At 38.7% G+C, this 16964-nt stretch overlaps 2 protein-coding genes across 8 annotated transcripts in view; both read right to left on the reverse strand.

The window, feature by feature from the left end:
- The window catches only part of LOC126925044 (venom dipeptidyl peptidase 4), a 512928-nt gene that overhangs the window by 398528 nt on the left and 97436 nt on the right, over positions 1–16964 (reverse strand). The window lies entirely within an intron of this gene.
- The window catches only part of LOC126925057 (14-3-3 protein epsilon), a 296135-nt gene that overhangs the window by 143876 nt on the left and 135295 nt on the right, over positions 1–16964 (reverse strand). The gene's annotated exons all lie outside the window — the stretch shown is intronic.

Below are 16964 nucleotides of genomic sequence, written 5' to 3' on the forward strand. Positions count from 1 at the left end.
GCCATTCGCTTGGATCCACGTATCTGGCGTAAAATTGCTGGAAAATATGTTTCCAACGTTTCGTGGAATAACAGCGATCCGAGGTGGCTCGCATGAGGCAAGCAATTAGTCTCGCACGAGGTATGGTCGCGCATATCTCGAAGAATACTAAAGGAACCGCATACAATAATGCATCGCATGACCAACGTAATTGGACTCGCGTGAACCGCGCTCCCCGTCCATTGATATCTCTTCGGTTGTAACGCTTCTTTGCAATGCAAAAAAAAAAAGAAGAAAAAGAAAAAGAGAGAAGGAACATCGTTCAATGGAAGGGAATTATTGAAATTTAAATAATAATCACGACCGAATCAACGATAAGCCTACTACAAATTGGAGCGATTGGGTTGAGGGTGGTATTAAGATTTCGCGGATCTCGCTTTTATCGATATGGAAATGAAGTTCGAGGAAAATATGCGCACGTGAAATTTTTCCGCACGATATATGGTACAACGATAACGAATAATGCATGAAACCTTGCCGATACGATAAATGGCGTAATACGGGGAAATGACGTTGAAAATTCTAAAATTGGCAAGATCGAAGTAATTTCTAAATTTTTCAAGCAGAAGATCTATGGATCTCATACATAATTAATAGGATGTGTGAAGCTTACGGAATACTTGTCACGTGCCATCGTTCTTCTGCAAGAGCCTTCTTGTTTCTTCTCTACGTCTCTGCATCCAACGTGATTAATTTTATATTTCCACGAGGTTCTTTGATTTATTAATCCTTAAACGCACAGTGTTTAACAACGTATAATAATAACCCAAATTTCTCGTTATCTGTTAGACGACTGTTGGTCTTATTGGCTTTCTTTATATATGGAATTATTATTAAACTACTGCAGACGCTTTGTTAACGATGTAAAGTATAATACTTTGTCGTATTTCCACGACGATCGATTTTCCTCCCAATTGAAAGAACAGAAAAAAATTGTGGAAAGTAAATAATTAATAAATGTTGATCGCGTTAAAAAAACGTCAAGTATCGAACAAGATTCGTAGCAACGAGAAAATGAAATTGCTGCAGTGTATATCTCGGAGAAAATATACATTTTAATATAGCAGGATATTCATAATAAATGCACATAAATTCGTACAGACGAATAACTAAATCAAAATATCAATTCATAATGACGAATGATTAAATAACACATGAATTCACAGAGACCACGAATATCAATTCGTAAATATCGATAACTGAAAATAATAATCTTATACTCTTATACGCCACGTGCATCGGATACTTAATTATTCTCCAATAATTTTTCCGATTTCCGGCGGAATTAAAACTTTTAAACAAAATTAACCACGTTCAAACTCTCCGGTATACTTAAATTAATAGACTCGGGGCTGAGGCTACGTTCACTTTATCGAGCGAGATTGGAAGGTGTCAAAATTGCACCGCGAGGTTCGAACTTCATTGGCCGGGTGAAATTCAAGACAGCTCGTACGATTCGAATCGAATCCTGAGTTAGTCTATCAGAGCTTTCTCCGGCGAATCTCCAAGTGGAAAACCACGTACTCGAGGTCAGCTATTTCGAACGGAACCCTGAAGGCGGTTGGATACCTTTTCGAAGTAACAGTTCCCAAACCGAATCCAAAGTTCTGTACATTTTCCCGAAGGACAGCCCTTGAATTTAATCTAACCCCTTCGTCACCATCCAGCAATTTATATTCAACCCATTTCTACTTTTTTCTTCCAGCGTAACCGCTTCCTGGCCTTGATGAAACTTTGAACACGTAGTAATCTAAGAAAAACTTCGTTCGTAACAAACGAAGTTTCCCGGTTACTTAAATATCGAAGTTGCCTGGACTATCGGAAAAAAGAAGAAAAGAGAAAAAGAGGACAAAATGTACAGGTGAATGTGGCCACAAAGCAAAATAAAAGCAGCCATTTCATTGTTGAATAATTAAATCGTTGATTCACCCGGTGATAAAGACGAATTGCTAGGGCCAAATACGTTGGTCGTTAATTCTCCCTGGAAATCCAAGATATTCTTTCTCTCTTTTTTTCTCTACGAAAACAAGAACGAAGGAAAGAAAGTTTATAAGATCAGAAGCGTTCTATAAAGAGACATGGTAACTTCGCGAAACGGATTTATCTTCGACAAAGAACACAATGAATAAATGTGATGTATAGGACAGAATGAACCGTCGTTACCAGCGTAGTAGAAAATTTCTAGAGTAGAAATTATTCAACGCCACAGCGTATAAATTTGAAAGTTTCCTTTACGCGCCACTGTATACGTTTTATTTAAATAAAAATTATCATTCTGTAGAACGTACGAACTGCATGTACGAAAGTAAATATATCTTTGAAACGTCATAACTTTCTACCAAACAATCGATGTAACGATAAACGCTTTCGATCGCAGAACATTATTATTCCATGCAGTGTACGAGCTTGTACATGCAAAGTCAAACGTATTGTTAAAACATCGTAACGTTTTATCAAATAAACAATACAGCGATGTACACTTGCAATGGAAGAACGAATAGAAAATAATACTCGAACGTGGAACGATCATTAATCAATCATCAACCCGGTACATTAATCATCGCTATGCGCATCGTAAATGTAGATCGATCGACGATACCACTTCCGTGGTACCCGTAATTTTCCTTTTGTTTCGCGATCGAGGATTAACAACAAGAATCGGCAAATAGACGTCCGCGGTTCGCAAACGGATTAAGATTGCTCGTGCTGTCTGTTTTCGCGGAGCGCGAATCGCAGGTGTTTTGCGGGATTCAAGGACGTTTTATGAAAAACCAGACTGGCGCCCACGATATTACGTTAATTAGTTAATTCAAGCGTTCGGGGGAACGCGAGCGAAAAGAACGGCCGACGATCCCACGAGCCGTGTATCCCGCAATCTGGTTACTCGAACTTGAATAAATTTCCCACGACACCGAGACAACTACATTTTCTGGTCATCGAATCAGGACTGCGCGAAACTTTCAATATTATATCATCTTCTTACAAAGTCAAATCGCCAGAGAATTACAATAGCAAAGGTTAAAATTGTCAAGCTGTTACGCGACGCTCGAAGGATACTTTTCACGAACATGTTAAGCGTATCGTATCGATAATGTTTGGAATCTGAAAATGTACGTAGAAACTGCAAGATATTTAATGGTTTTTCTATTTATTTTTTCTATTTATCACACAAGTATTTAGGAAGCTAATTATTCGTTGTATCGGTAAACTTGAATATTAAGGACATCTTCAACATTTGTTATACGTTTAGCACGGCTGTTCATACCGTATACTAGTTATTTACTAAATATATGTTCGTGGTTAAATGTCTTGTAATTTTGAAGTATAAATCACGTTCAAAAGTGGCGCCTAAAGTGAAATAAGAAGGCTTCTGATGTTAATTACAATCAGTGAATGAATATGTACAGTAGAATAGAAAATATACGTAATATAGTAAATATGATGGAATATATCATTGCTATTGTGGTATCATTATTATGTGTATTTTACAAATGTATCACATAGTCGCATATCGTAATTTTTAAGTATAAATCAAATTGAAAAGTGGCGTCTAAACTAAAATAAGAAGACTTCTTGCGTTAATACAATCAGTGAATGAATATATACAGTAGAATGCAAAATATACGTAATATAGTAAATATGATGGAATATATCATTGCTATTGTGGTATCATTATCTTATGCATTTTACAAATATATCACATAGTCGTATATCGTAATTTTTAAGTATAAATCAAATTGAAAAGTGACGTCTAAACTAAAATAAGAAGACTTCTTGCGTTAATACAATCAGTAAATGAATATATACAGTAGAATGCAAAATATACGTAATATAGTAAATATGATGGAATATATCATTGCTATTGTGGTATCATTATTATGTGTATTTTACAAATGTATCACATAGTCGTACATCGTAATTTTTAAGTATAAATCAAATTGAAAAGTGGCGTCTAAACTAAAATAAGAAGACTTCTTGCGTTAATACAATCAGTAAATGAATATATACAGTAGAATGCAAAATATACGTAATATAGTAAATATGATGGAATATATCATTGCTATTGTGGTATCATTATTATGTGTATTTTACAAGTATATCACATAGTCGTATATCGCTGTACATATTATATAAGTGTAATATAGCGCTATATGTTGTACGTATTATACAATATTGTATCATTAAGAGTTGTGTATACGTATGTATAAGATTGTCAGATTATGGTAAGGCCAGAAATACATGGTAGAAATTTAAACAATGTATTCTTGGCTCCCACGTTTCTTCTCCCCATGGATCTCAAACACAGTTGGAATAATTTATTACACGCGATACGCCATTACGCCTGATCCTCTGTGATTGCCATCGCAGACATTCGCGTTTCACGTTTCATTCCGTGAATAATAAATTTCGATCCCAGGTTTTTCATCGTGCGACGAGATTTCGAACGAACCGTCTGGTTATATGGCGCGTTAAAAGAGGATTTATTTCGTACCTTTTGATCGTAATGTACCGCTATTCAGCGGAGATATTTAAAAACAAAAATTCTCGTTGAGAAACACACACGCACAGAGAAAGAGAGAGAGAGAGAGAGAGAAAGAGAATGGATTTTACATAAGAGAAAAATCGGACGGTTCTTTGTCATTCGTTTATAAAAAAAAAAATTCGATTGGAAACTGGGAAACAGATTCTCCCTCATATTCATGGCTTGTAATGTAACGGACGCGCGTATTTAAAATCGGCCACGTTTTATTTGCATTCTATTTGCGTATCGGCAGGCGTTCAACGTGCCATGCCGAATCACACGTAACGCGGCTACATTTTTAATGAACGCGTATACACTTGGAAAAAATACTGGCTCTAACGAGATTTCGATCGTTGTACACGCACGCGGTAAACAAGTATTACAGCGTGGCAAATTTTACAGCGACGGATGAATTAGAGGATTACCTTTTAAAACTGATAACGATGCTTGGTGAATTATTTCTATCGCAAACGACGTGTTAACATTTAAGAAAAAATCTGCAATAAAATCTTTGATACAATTACAGGAAATAACGCGTCTCTATCGTATCTTCCACGTGTTCAAGGAATTTTCTCACGATAGGGAAACACGAGTCGATGGAAAATGGCTGGAATACGTTGTTAGAGTAATTAAAATTAAATAACGATTATAGACTTAGCTATATTTACCATAATTCGTATTTAATAATATCCGGCGGCGTTTTTCTGGATTAAAATTTACCGACACATTATTCCAGAGGCATTCTTTTACAGTAGCAACGGGTAATTAATTCTTCTACCCTTTTCCCCCGAGGACATTCGATTCTCTCCTATTTTTCTCAAGTATTTTCTTCGCCAAATAATTCCCAAGCATAAATAAGAAACCTTACTCGGAATAAAAAGCAGCATTTTCTCTTGCGCCACAAGTCCAACGTCAAGAACAGCCGCGGAACGCGAGAGAATTAATAAATAAGCCTGAAAAAACGAGCAGACGGAGAGATCGCTTGTCTACGTTTTTCCGTATAATTCCGAGTGAGGATCGCTTCGAAAGTAGCCAAAAAACGATCAGCTTGAGGCGATGCCTGGTCATCGAACTGAAATCACTTCTCCTATATTCGCTTTTATTTTCTTACAGTATCGCTGTATATTATGACCGACTAATATAATGAAAAATTGACTGCTCCACTACTTGGTCTATCTCTGCTCGCTGCGTCCTATGCGAATGTAACGGCACATGCGTCACAGGACGTTTCGACTCGAAGATGCCTCACGTAGTTGTTTTGCCACAGAGGATTAACACTGTACAACCCACAAAATCTAATAAACAAACTCCGGACAAAGTAATATCGCGGCTACGTGCAACCGTCAACCGGAGCCAAGTTCAAACCTTCCAGTACCCGCCAATACTCGACCAGTATGAAACGAACGATCAAGGAATGTTAATTTAAATCACGGTTGCTCCACGGAGATCGCTTTTAATAGATTATCGTGTCATTTTGTTACGAGCACAGCTTGATTTACGAGAAAATCTGCTTTTTAATATGATAGCTAGAGCTAATTATTTATTAGCATTGGCAATTACGAGGGGTGAAACACTATCCCGACCAGTATAAATAGACGACCATGTTCTCCAGACATAGTCAGTCAGTCAGTCACGCGAATCAATATCGGTATCGAGTCATCGAGATCATCAGTCGAGCGAAGAATTATAACGAATCAATCTGATCAAGAGAGCAACGCTTGCGATTAACTTTGTATTCTACATTTTAAAATATCTGTAAATATAGTTAACGAAATTAACTCGTCTCGTTATTAATTTAACCAACAACACGTCACACCGTCGACCACACGTATCCGAATAACGATATCCAAATAATTCCAGATAATTTGTATCTCAAAGAATCAAAACTGCTCACTGATTCCCAATTACTTATTAGCGAGTTGAATTGAGATAAGTCAAGGATACGCGTTGGAACGGTGGTTCACCCAAGTCGCGGAAGATACTCCACCGCATTATCCGGACTGAATTCGCTTGTTTACAGCGGCGCCGCAGTTTCTTGCAAGTCGGTCGTGCAAGCAGTCAGGGAGAAATTCGAGAACTTCGTAGTACGTATACGTAGAGAAAGAGGAAGCCAGAGAGAGAGAGAGAAAGAGAGATAGGGAAGATTCACGAGCGAAAAACTGACGAACCCCTGGCAAGAAGCCTCTGTCAATCAGGCTAGAGTTTACGAGAGGCAAGTGTAGTTGAAATTCTCCGCTACGTTGATCGACGATACTTAAACAGGGCTTCGTACGTAACCTGGCAGAAGCTGTTTCTCTTTTGCGACTGAGGGTCGTAGCTGACGCAAAGATAGGAACGAGCGGCAACTTTGCTAATTCCATGTTACGGTGATCTTCGACAGTGTCGTCGTCACGACGAATTACAACGACGAACGTCACCAGATTCTATGCGTATCTCGCGATTACTAATTCCTGTTGGTCGTTGCGCGACGAATAATTTCCCTCGAAGATTATTCGGATAATCTTCCCTCTGCGCTCTGGGTTTGCGTTAAAGTTCCGGAAACTTCTATTAATTTATTGTTACAGCCGGACTGCGGACGTTCATTCACCGGTGGAAAATTCGAAGGCGCGAGAATAGATAAAAACAGATGCAGATAACATGCGAAAGTGTATAGGATATCGAAAGTTGGAGCGTGGAAATTTTATTATTTTATTGTTACGGTTAAATTTTTATGCATTTGTAGGGAATTTACAGGTGCGACAGTGGATAAAACGGAATCCACGTAACATGAAAAAATATAGATAAACGTAGGCAAAGTTCGAGCATGAAATTTCATTAATTTATTGCTACCGGTAGACCGCGGTTCTTTATGTGCTTATGGAAAAATTGGAGAAGCGAAAATCCACATTATATATATATGGATATATGTAAAGTATTCAAAATATAGTACTCGTGAAAATACGCGTACAATAGATAATGTGATACAATAGATAAAGAAAGCATTCTCTGCTTGGATTCCATTCTTTTAACGCTAGAAGCGTTAGAATGATCGAATAACCGATCCGCATTTTATTTTTCCTTTCATTACTTTTTCATTCGTATATTCTTTATAAAATATATCAAAGCTTGCCTGTCCCTTGAAATCACAATATTTTGTCGTATTTGGTTGTCCCAAAAGCTTCTTTCGCTTTGACAAGCAAATAATACATGCACAACATTTTTTGTTTTATATTATTTTCTCGAATTATCGATGAAACATTCTGTTCTATTTCGATTATTACGATCATACGTAATTCGATGAAATAATATGAAACAAAAAATGTTGCGCCATCCATTATTTCTATTATTTTATAAAACGAAAGAAACTTTGCCACAGCCTGATACATCTTCCACTTTGATTTCTTCGCTACAAGCCTCACGTTTGCTATTAATTATATTCGTAGAAATATGAAGTTGCATAAATAACAGCCCGGTAACAGCTCTAGGACGTTTGAACAAAGGTATATAATATCCGGGGAAAGGATTCTCGTCATTCAACGAGTGACAGGAACGGGGAAATATCGCGGAACGATGGTTAGTTTCATCAGGAACGTGTCGACGTCGACAGGTGCGAGGTACGTTTGAAAAATCGGCGATGATTCAAGGAAGGCGGAGAAATTAATCCGGGACTTAAACGGGCGTCACGAGAGCGAGAAACGTGTCCCGTGGCCAATTTTCATGATGCATTGCCAGCCGCAACGCGCATATTGCTGCGTAGATGTGGGAAATATTCAACGTAGGGTGCGAGGTTTTCGGTGAAACACGGCTAATGAAATCGTACGTTCTCCGCCCGGGCTGGAAATTCCACCAGTGTTTCCGCGTTTAAAGTTAGGAAATGAAGAAGTCTCGCCCCTTTGATCATGTACACGATGAACGTGGTAGAAATTTGATAATCCCATTTGAAGATTTTACGATTCTGTTTGTAATAAGCAACGTTTCGCTCCGCTTACGAATTTTCGGCCAGTTTCGTCAGTGAAATTCTCGGGATGCGGAACTTCTTGTTGCTGTCTGGTATTAATATTTAACAGGTAACGTTCGTGCATCATAGTAAATGTATTTATACCGCGTTTAGATGATTCGTATTATTTGTTGATATTTATTTCGTTAACTGGAAGAGCCACGAATATGTAGATGATTCGTTTATCGCGATGATGTTTATTGAAACACGCGTGCAGTTTAAAATTCATAATCCACGCCACGTAACAAAATTTTATCGAAAATAGCAGATGGGAAGTAAGAACTTTGAGCGTATCCACGCGCTTAACATCGAAGTAACATGACATTTTTCGAAATTTTGAAAATTCCAAAGGATCTGGATTTTAACAAGATCAGTCGAGAATCTTTAAATTGTATGATTTTTAAAGCTAACGGGATTTTCCAAGGCTAAAAAGTCAGTTACTGTATGAAAGGGGTAATCTTCTTGATGAGGGCAGCTAATTAACGTCACTCAATCTGCAGAATAATTTTTAAGAAGAAGAGCGCAGGGTTTAATGAAGAGTCGCTGGATGAAAGCCGGAAGAAATGTAATCCAGCTAAGAGAAAGAAAGATGTTTCATACGGCAGAAGAGGCAAACTTGCGAACTTCGTACTTGGTAAAAAAGATCGAAAGAACGTGAACTTAACCCCATAAATACTTGTTCAACGTACATATCCTATCAAATAAAGGAACATCTAAAAGTAGAAAAGAGATCCCTCTCTACCTGAAGCTCAGATCCTAAGAAGCCAGGCCTATCATGTTACAATCTTTATCCTACAAAAGAAACAAAAATCTTCAACTATAAACTACCCGTTTTTTCGATTTCTTGGGATAAGATAATATGCCTAGAAATCTTTATCAAAGTACGATCGACATTCGCAGTTTCATCTCAACGAATCGTACGAGTGCTTGTTCTACGCGAGAAACAGAATTCTTCATTAAGCTATAAGCCATCCGTGTTGATTTATTCGTCTAAATAAATCATACACGTAGACATAGTATACCCAGAAATTCTTTTCAAATTGAAATCAATGGGCCTAACGCTGTCAAGTTAAGATCTATGTTCTATACAAGAAAAAGAATCCTTCATTAAGCTACAAATTCTGTCCATTTATTCCTATAAATAAATTACACGCTAAACAACGTATCTAGAAATTCTGTCCAAATTGAAATCAACGGGCCAACGTCGCTAAATTACGATCTATGTTCCATATAAGAAGAATTCTCGATTAAGCTATAAACCACCCCGTCGCTTGTTTCGGACAAATAAATTGCGCAAGTAAAATACACTAAAAATTCCTTTCGAATTAGCAGCAAAACCCAGAACCCATCTCAGAACCAGATTAAGATTCCCTTCGCATGATTCATATAACACGTGGAAAGGAGCCCTTAATCGAACTACAAGCCAACTACAAGCTGTTATCCTCGCCAAATCACCACGGACAATGAAAGCTTCGAAAGCAAAAGATCCAAACGACGACCTAACCCGATTTAGAACGGTAATTCTTAACTAAGCTGTAAAGCACGCTCTATCCGCCGATCTTTTGATAAATAAATTACACGATCGTTTCAGGCACCGCGTAATTAAGATAAGTAATCTTCAAACGATCGTTCGCGTGTCGCAAACGGGATCAGGCGTAGGGAAAGCTGCTAGGAGGCGCGCAATATGAACGGCGTGCAGAACTCTGCACCTTCTGTATCTTCCTGGCTATCAGAATTTCGTTGGTTCGAACGATTAACGAAACTTCGTTCCAAGTGGACTTAAGCGCGTTCGCCGACGAGCCTAGTCAACCACTTGCAGGGGCGGGCAGTGGTTTCGCTAATCGCGAATAAAAGCAGAAACTTTCAGATAGGGTCGCGGCAACGTTTGCCGCCTGCTGCTATAATCCTTGCACGGTCACCTTCTCAAACCCGGAACAACTTCTTTAATTCCATAAACTTTCCTTTTAGTGACTCTGAATACATTAGCGAGCGGACGTGACCCCCGCTAAAACTACGATTTATCTTAGACCCATGGAGAACGCGGGGATACGAGGTGTCGCGTACCTCCTTTCTTGCGCACTACCGGTTCGTAGATGTCGAGGGCGGATAGCGCCTCGGGCTGTCTTTCGTGGATGGTTAGGTTAGGTTGCTTCGCGTTCTTCTTTTCCTTTCCTTTTCCTTTTTTTTCTTTTTTTGAGGAGGCGAGCAAACATCCGACAGAAGAAAGATTGATTTTTAATTTAACGTTTCACGTCAGGGAAAGTTAATACAGCGAAGTTCATAAGCGAGGAATTAGAAATTCCTTGTAAAGATCATCCTCATTGCTGTTGATAAACGAATCAGACGGGAGTAGATCCGATTAAACCGATCCTCTTAGGGTTTTTTTCATTTTATTGACATTCGTGAGAGTCAATAATTTGTTCGTGGCATCTTTTAGCTTTTAGGTTCGTTCGGACGAATGTTGGTACATTCTGTGCGGAATTTGAACGACACACAGAGTATGTTGCAGGTCGATAATATAATCAATGATAATTTATACGACAGCCATTAATATCGTGCATTTACGAAGTAAAAAGATCATAACATACACGAAATGTCTGGTTACTGATTCGGTTATGAATACCATGCCAGCCTTCTGTTAATTCATTTATACATTTATTTCCTTGCATTCGGTCAATTTGCATTATTGAATTGTATTTGTTGACTCAGACACGCTTACCATGTTTACAGGAAAATTGTAAAATAACGTTCCTACACCTCCCCTGCGACTTTTAGCTGCATTGTTCGCGTTTAATATTGTTCTTCGCCGTCAGCAGTGAGAATAATACTAATTATGTAGGTTATTATGAATATGCGTATAATTCACGTTAAATTTCAAACAGACAATGAAATTTAATCAGACACTCGATTTTAATCTCCGACTGAGAATGAAATTACATCGTGAAAATAGGTATGAATTGTAAGAATTTGTTTAGTACATCTCTCATTGTTATTTCCTTTTTCGCTGAAATCCTATGATTGCTATAAAGTTTGAAAACATCGAAGTGTAATTCATTAAATCTCATTCTAACGAAATCATATTCTTCCACGAAATTTCTATCCCGTTCAATCTGTAACTTACTTTCTCCAAATTTCTCAACGCCAACGCGATTATTCCGCGATCTTTCGCTTGACTCTGTAGCGACTAGAGAACATGTAAATAAATATATTTCCTGCACAATGCTAATTTCGTTTCAAGTGAACGTGAAACGGAACGGAGCAGTAAAAATCAGTCGCTCGGCAATTATCGATGAAAGACGATGACTACGAAAGACATAAAATGATTTCAGCAGAAATATCCCGCTCGCAAACGATTCTTAGTTTTCCTATCGTTTTACAGGCCGGTTGGTTCTTCCCGGAGGAAGGAGCGAGCGAACGATAAAGTCCATAAATTTCTGAAAAATTTATTAAACAATAAACGTCAAAGATACAATGGGAATGGACGGCGGAGAAGGTTAGGGGAAAACGAACGATCGATTCCTTCGACTTTTCCATTGGATATCCCCGTGGCACGGTAACCACCAAGCCGGCTCACTGTATTTCTATTTGTTCCGGCGATCGAAAATGGAGCAAAACGCTTCGCCGGTTGGTCTGTCGATTTTCAAAGCCGTTAGAAAAGAAAAAGTACGCACGCTCGTACATAGCTCTAAGCGACGCGTCAACTATAAATCCCGCTACCACGGCGAAACGCAATAACTCGTTCTGCCTCGAATGTAAATGTCACGCGACCACCCCATAGAAACTAGCCGACTAACAAACAAACCTAGAAAGAGCGTCGTTGCGCTATTTGCAGCTGCGTTTCATGATTATTCGAGGAGCTCGTGCTGCCTCGAGAAACGTAATACTTCCCCTGGTACACAATATGAGAATTCCAAGACCGCGTACGAAATCGTATTACTCGAGGCCTTAGGTCTACTACTTCCGTATTTACGACAGCAACCGGGTGAACGAAAATTTGATCGTAAAAAAGAAAAAAGAAAGAGAATTTGGCCATTTGGTCCTTGACGAATTCGAAGGCGGTCGAATAAACGTCGATTGAAAGAATCAGAAGCGAAAGGAAGATTTTATCAGAGTTGGTAACGTCAAAGAGGAAAGGAAGGAAAGGATCAAGGATACGTAGAAACAAAGATTCGATAGATATCTCGCGCAATTTTCTCTAAATCGAATCAATCTTCGAGGCGAGGATTTACACCCTTACAACGACTAGCGATTCCAAGCATTTTCGCTCGGCATGACATACTCGTCACTTCGTTTCGTCCCGAAGAGAGAAAGAAAGTTCGGAACTTGCCTCGATCAACGTTTCTTTCGCGAGCAACCGCTCCATCGCCAATCAACCGAACGAAACAAGCCTCGATCCAACTCGTCGCAATATTTTCGAAAACCAATTAGGTGTTTCGAACACGTTTATTCCGTTAGAACTGCATGCCCCTTTCCTGCCGACATAAGTTCGAAATTGGTTAAAACTAATGGAAACTTGGCAGTTCGGTTCGGCTGCCCCGTCATTCGATCTTCACCTTCTTCGTCTGTTGGCCATTGTAACGTTGCTGTTACATTTCGAAATTGATAGGATCTCGCGCAATTAGACAGTTGCTTTCCGTTCGAAACGAAATTTATCGCTTCTTCGTTCGGTTTCGACGTAAAACGAGCTTTCTTTGTATTCGCTGCTGAGCAAGGTATTTCTCTCTACAGAAGATCTACGCTCGTCTATGGGAGCATTTTTTTAGGAAAAGTAACGGTCAAGGGACGAATCTCGTGTTTTATGTCTTTTTTAGTTGACGCTTAAGCGAGTACGAACATTTTTTATAGTTCGAGCAAAAGGTGACACAGACTAGATATCCCTATTTAAGCCGGTACAGCAAAAGTTCAGATTTTTCCGACGATACGAAAGCAGCTTGAAGTATCAAGCTTTCTTGACAGAATCTCGTTATTTTACACGGAAGAGGAAAAAATTCGTTCGCGGTTGGAAGCTCGAAATTTTGAAAATTAATTATTTATTACGGGTTCTCCCCAAAGAAGAAAATGTTTAAAAGCCGATGTTTCTTTTCATTTTGTTTCCCCTCTTTACACGCTGCGCGTTAATAAATCACCTAAGCGGAAAAAATCTAAGCAAAGTTATCTCGGCATTTCACATAGAAATGCGAGAGACTTTTCACGGTTGGCTTCAAATTTTCGCGACGAAATTCCTTCTTCGACGATAAAATATGTACGAACCGGTCGAAACGAGCGAAGGAACGCGAAAAATCCTAACTGTGTCGCGGTCGGTGTCCGATTATTTCCAAACTTTATATACAACGTCTCTCATTTGTTCCAATGACTAAGAGTCCACTTAAACGCCTCGTTGCCTAGTTCTAATTACAAACTGCAGCTACCGAATCGCGAAATTGACTACGCCTAATAATGTAAATAGTACGTAAGGCCGCGGATGTTTGATTGACTGGCGTGATTGAAACGTCTGCGCGATAATTCAGCACAGCAGAGGGCTAAGGAGGAAACTGCGAGACAGAACTATGCCAGCATGCGCGAACATAATTAGCAAGAACGTCGGTAGAAGATGGAATCAGCGAAACGAGGATCGAGATCTCGTCTTCGAGATAGATTGGCTTCGGCAAACAGTGTCCTTCGCCGAGAACATCGTGCGAGTGAATGAAGATCGATCCATTCTAAGATTAGTTCAACAACTTCTTGATGTCTCTTGGATCGTTTAATCGTCGATACGTTATCGAACGTGTTACTCATAGGCTGAGAATATTTCCAGAGAAAATTAGAAAACATTGCTGTTAACTGCTGAAAATTTTGGATCTTAATCGCCGAAATAACGATAGAGGAACGCTAAATTTACACTTAGAATTTATATTAGAATAGTTATATATTTATTTGATAAGCGATTTCAAAGATATTCATCGATACAGATATTCATACTCAACAGTTTACATTCCTTTATTTTCGAGACGCCGCGCACACACAACTTTCACACACTGATATTCGCATACAAGTATCACTACTACCTAGTATATAAAAGTATATAAAAGTATACTATATATAAAATCTAGCATATAAAAGTATACTCTGTTAAATGTTGATTACTCGTTTCTTGGCTTTTGTCTATTCAGAAGAACGCCAGCTGTCTGAAACGTATGAAATATCGAATTCCCTTTATGATTAAATACATTCAGGATTCTTTACAAATACAGTTTAGTTTTTTTCTAATTTCAATTACGTTAACGCGCAAGTTTCCCTTTCCTGTTTCTCGGCACTTGCAGTGTTTTCTACCGGCGCTTTTCAAGCCAGGCTCACTTTTCCCGAATTGGGTCACGTTACAGTCCATCGAAGAAACGAACTGTCTATTTAAACGAATGATATCTATCCAAATGAATGGAACGTTTAGTTTCCTTTACAAGTAAAAGACGGCGTATACGAAGTTTTCTATAGATACACTTTTCCTTTTCAGGAATTTGGATTACGCTACGTCAACGTGTAAGACGTCTTTTCTCTGACGCTGAAAAATTTGTTTCTTAGCACTTACAGTGTCTTCTACAACCACTCTTCTCCGTTTATGTAAATTTCTAGCTCGGCGAATACACTTGAAGAAACGAGAAGACATCGTAACAAACAGATATTAAGCTCGGGATATTTTGTATTTCCTTTTCGCGTATTATGCGCGCTAGTCGCCCTTGCACCTTCGAATTTCGATAAGGCTAATGACAATAATATTTAATGCAATACTAAGAATTCAATACTTTCTCAAACCATGGAAACTAACACGGATCAAAATGTTACCTAAACCAGGCAAAGACCCACACCAAACTACATCTTGCAGACCAATATCATTGCTTCCAGTATTTTCCAAAATACTGGAAAAAATAATATATGATCGGATAAAAACAATAATAGAGATTAAAAAATTAATACTGGAGCACCAATTTGGATTCAGAAACAAACACTCCACGATAGAATAAATGCACAGGCTTATCAACGAAATAATAATTAGCACTAGAAAACAAGCAATACTGCACAGCCCTCTTTATGGACATAGAGAAAGCATTTGACAAAATAAACCACGAAAGCCTACTACAAACAATTAGGAAACAATTCCCGGAGCAAATACACCAATTAATAAAATCTTACCTAAGCAGCGGAACCTTCGTAATAGAAATCAAGGACACATATTCTGAAGTTAAAGACATCAAGGCAGGGGTACCGCAGGGAAGCGTCCTACGTCCAATACTATACACGTTATACACGGCTAACATACCAACAACTACCAATAGCAAAGTACTGACATTCGCGGACGACACAGCTATACTAGTCAGGCACACTAACCCAGAAACGGCAGTCAAATTACTACAAGAACATATCACAAAAATAGAAAAGTGGCTACAAGAAAACCAAACAAAAGCAACCCCCAATAAATGCAACCATATTACATTCACGCTGCGAAAACAGATACCACCAAACATCCTTCTGAACGGCACACATATAACGCAAACAAAGCAAGTCAAATACCTAGGACTCCACTTAGATACACAACTCACATGGAAACAGCATACTAAATCAATAATAGACAAAATACAGACAACGAGGAGACAAATACATTGGCTAACAAGTCGAAAATCCAAATTAAGCATAGAAAATAAATTAAAAATATATAGAACGATCATAAAACCAATCTGGACGTACGGAATATCACTATGTGGGACAGCAGCAATGAGCCATATAGACAAAATAGAGACAATGCAAGCTACAATTCTTAGAACGATAGTAAACGCACCATGGTACGTTAGAAACGAGGACATACGGAGGCACCTGTGAATCCCAACGGTCAAGGAAGAAATTAGCAGATACGCAGAAAAATACAAAGCAAGGATAGCAACACACCCAAACCGGCTAGCTGCGGAAACGTTCAACACCTTAAACATGGACAGAAGACTAAAAAGGAAGCACCCAGCAGACCTCACAAAGGATATAACCTAGCAAACGCGAGGATGGTACCCCGCTGGGGTAGCCACCTACATGATAATACAACTTCTAAAAAATTCGACCTAATGTCCAAAATGGACAAATTGTGAATATTAAGAATAAATAAAAAACCTTCAAATTTCATACGAACACACAAGAATTCGAACTCGCACACTGAATACTCTTTCGGAAAGAATTTAGAAGTCGTCCAGCGCGATGGTAAGATCAGATTCCAAGCGAAAAGCTCCGGCAAACTTTTCGACGATGAGGTTGAAAGGTCCTCATTATCGGCATTCCACTTGTCGATTACATCTACCGCGTTCTCCTTTTATCCATCCCGTCTGCAACGTGTCAGTTGGAAGTCAAGGTCCACGGAAGATATAATGGAATTGTCGGCAGAAGGTCTTGCCAGCGAGGAAGAAACTCATCTTT

The sequence above is a fragment of the Bombus affinis genome, chromosome 15 (genome assembly GCF_024516045.1).
Source record: "Bombus affinis isolate iyBomAffi1 chromosome 15, iyBomAffi1.2, whole genome shotgun sequence".
NCBI lineage: Eukaryota > Metazoa > Arthropoda > Insecta > Hymenoptera > Apidae > Bombus > Bombus affinis.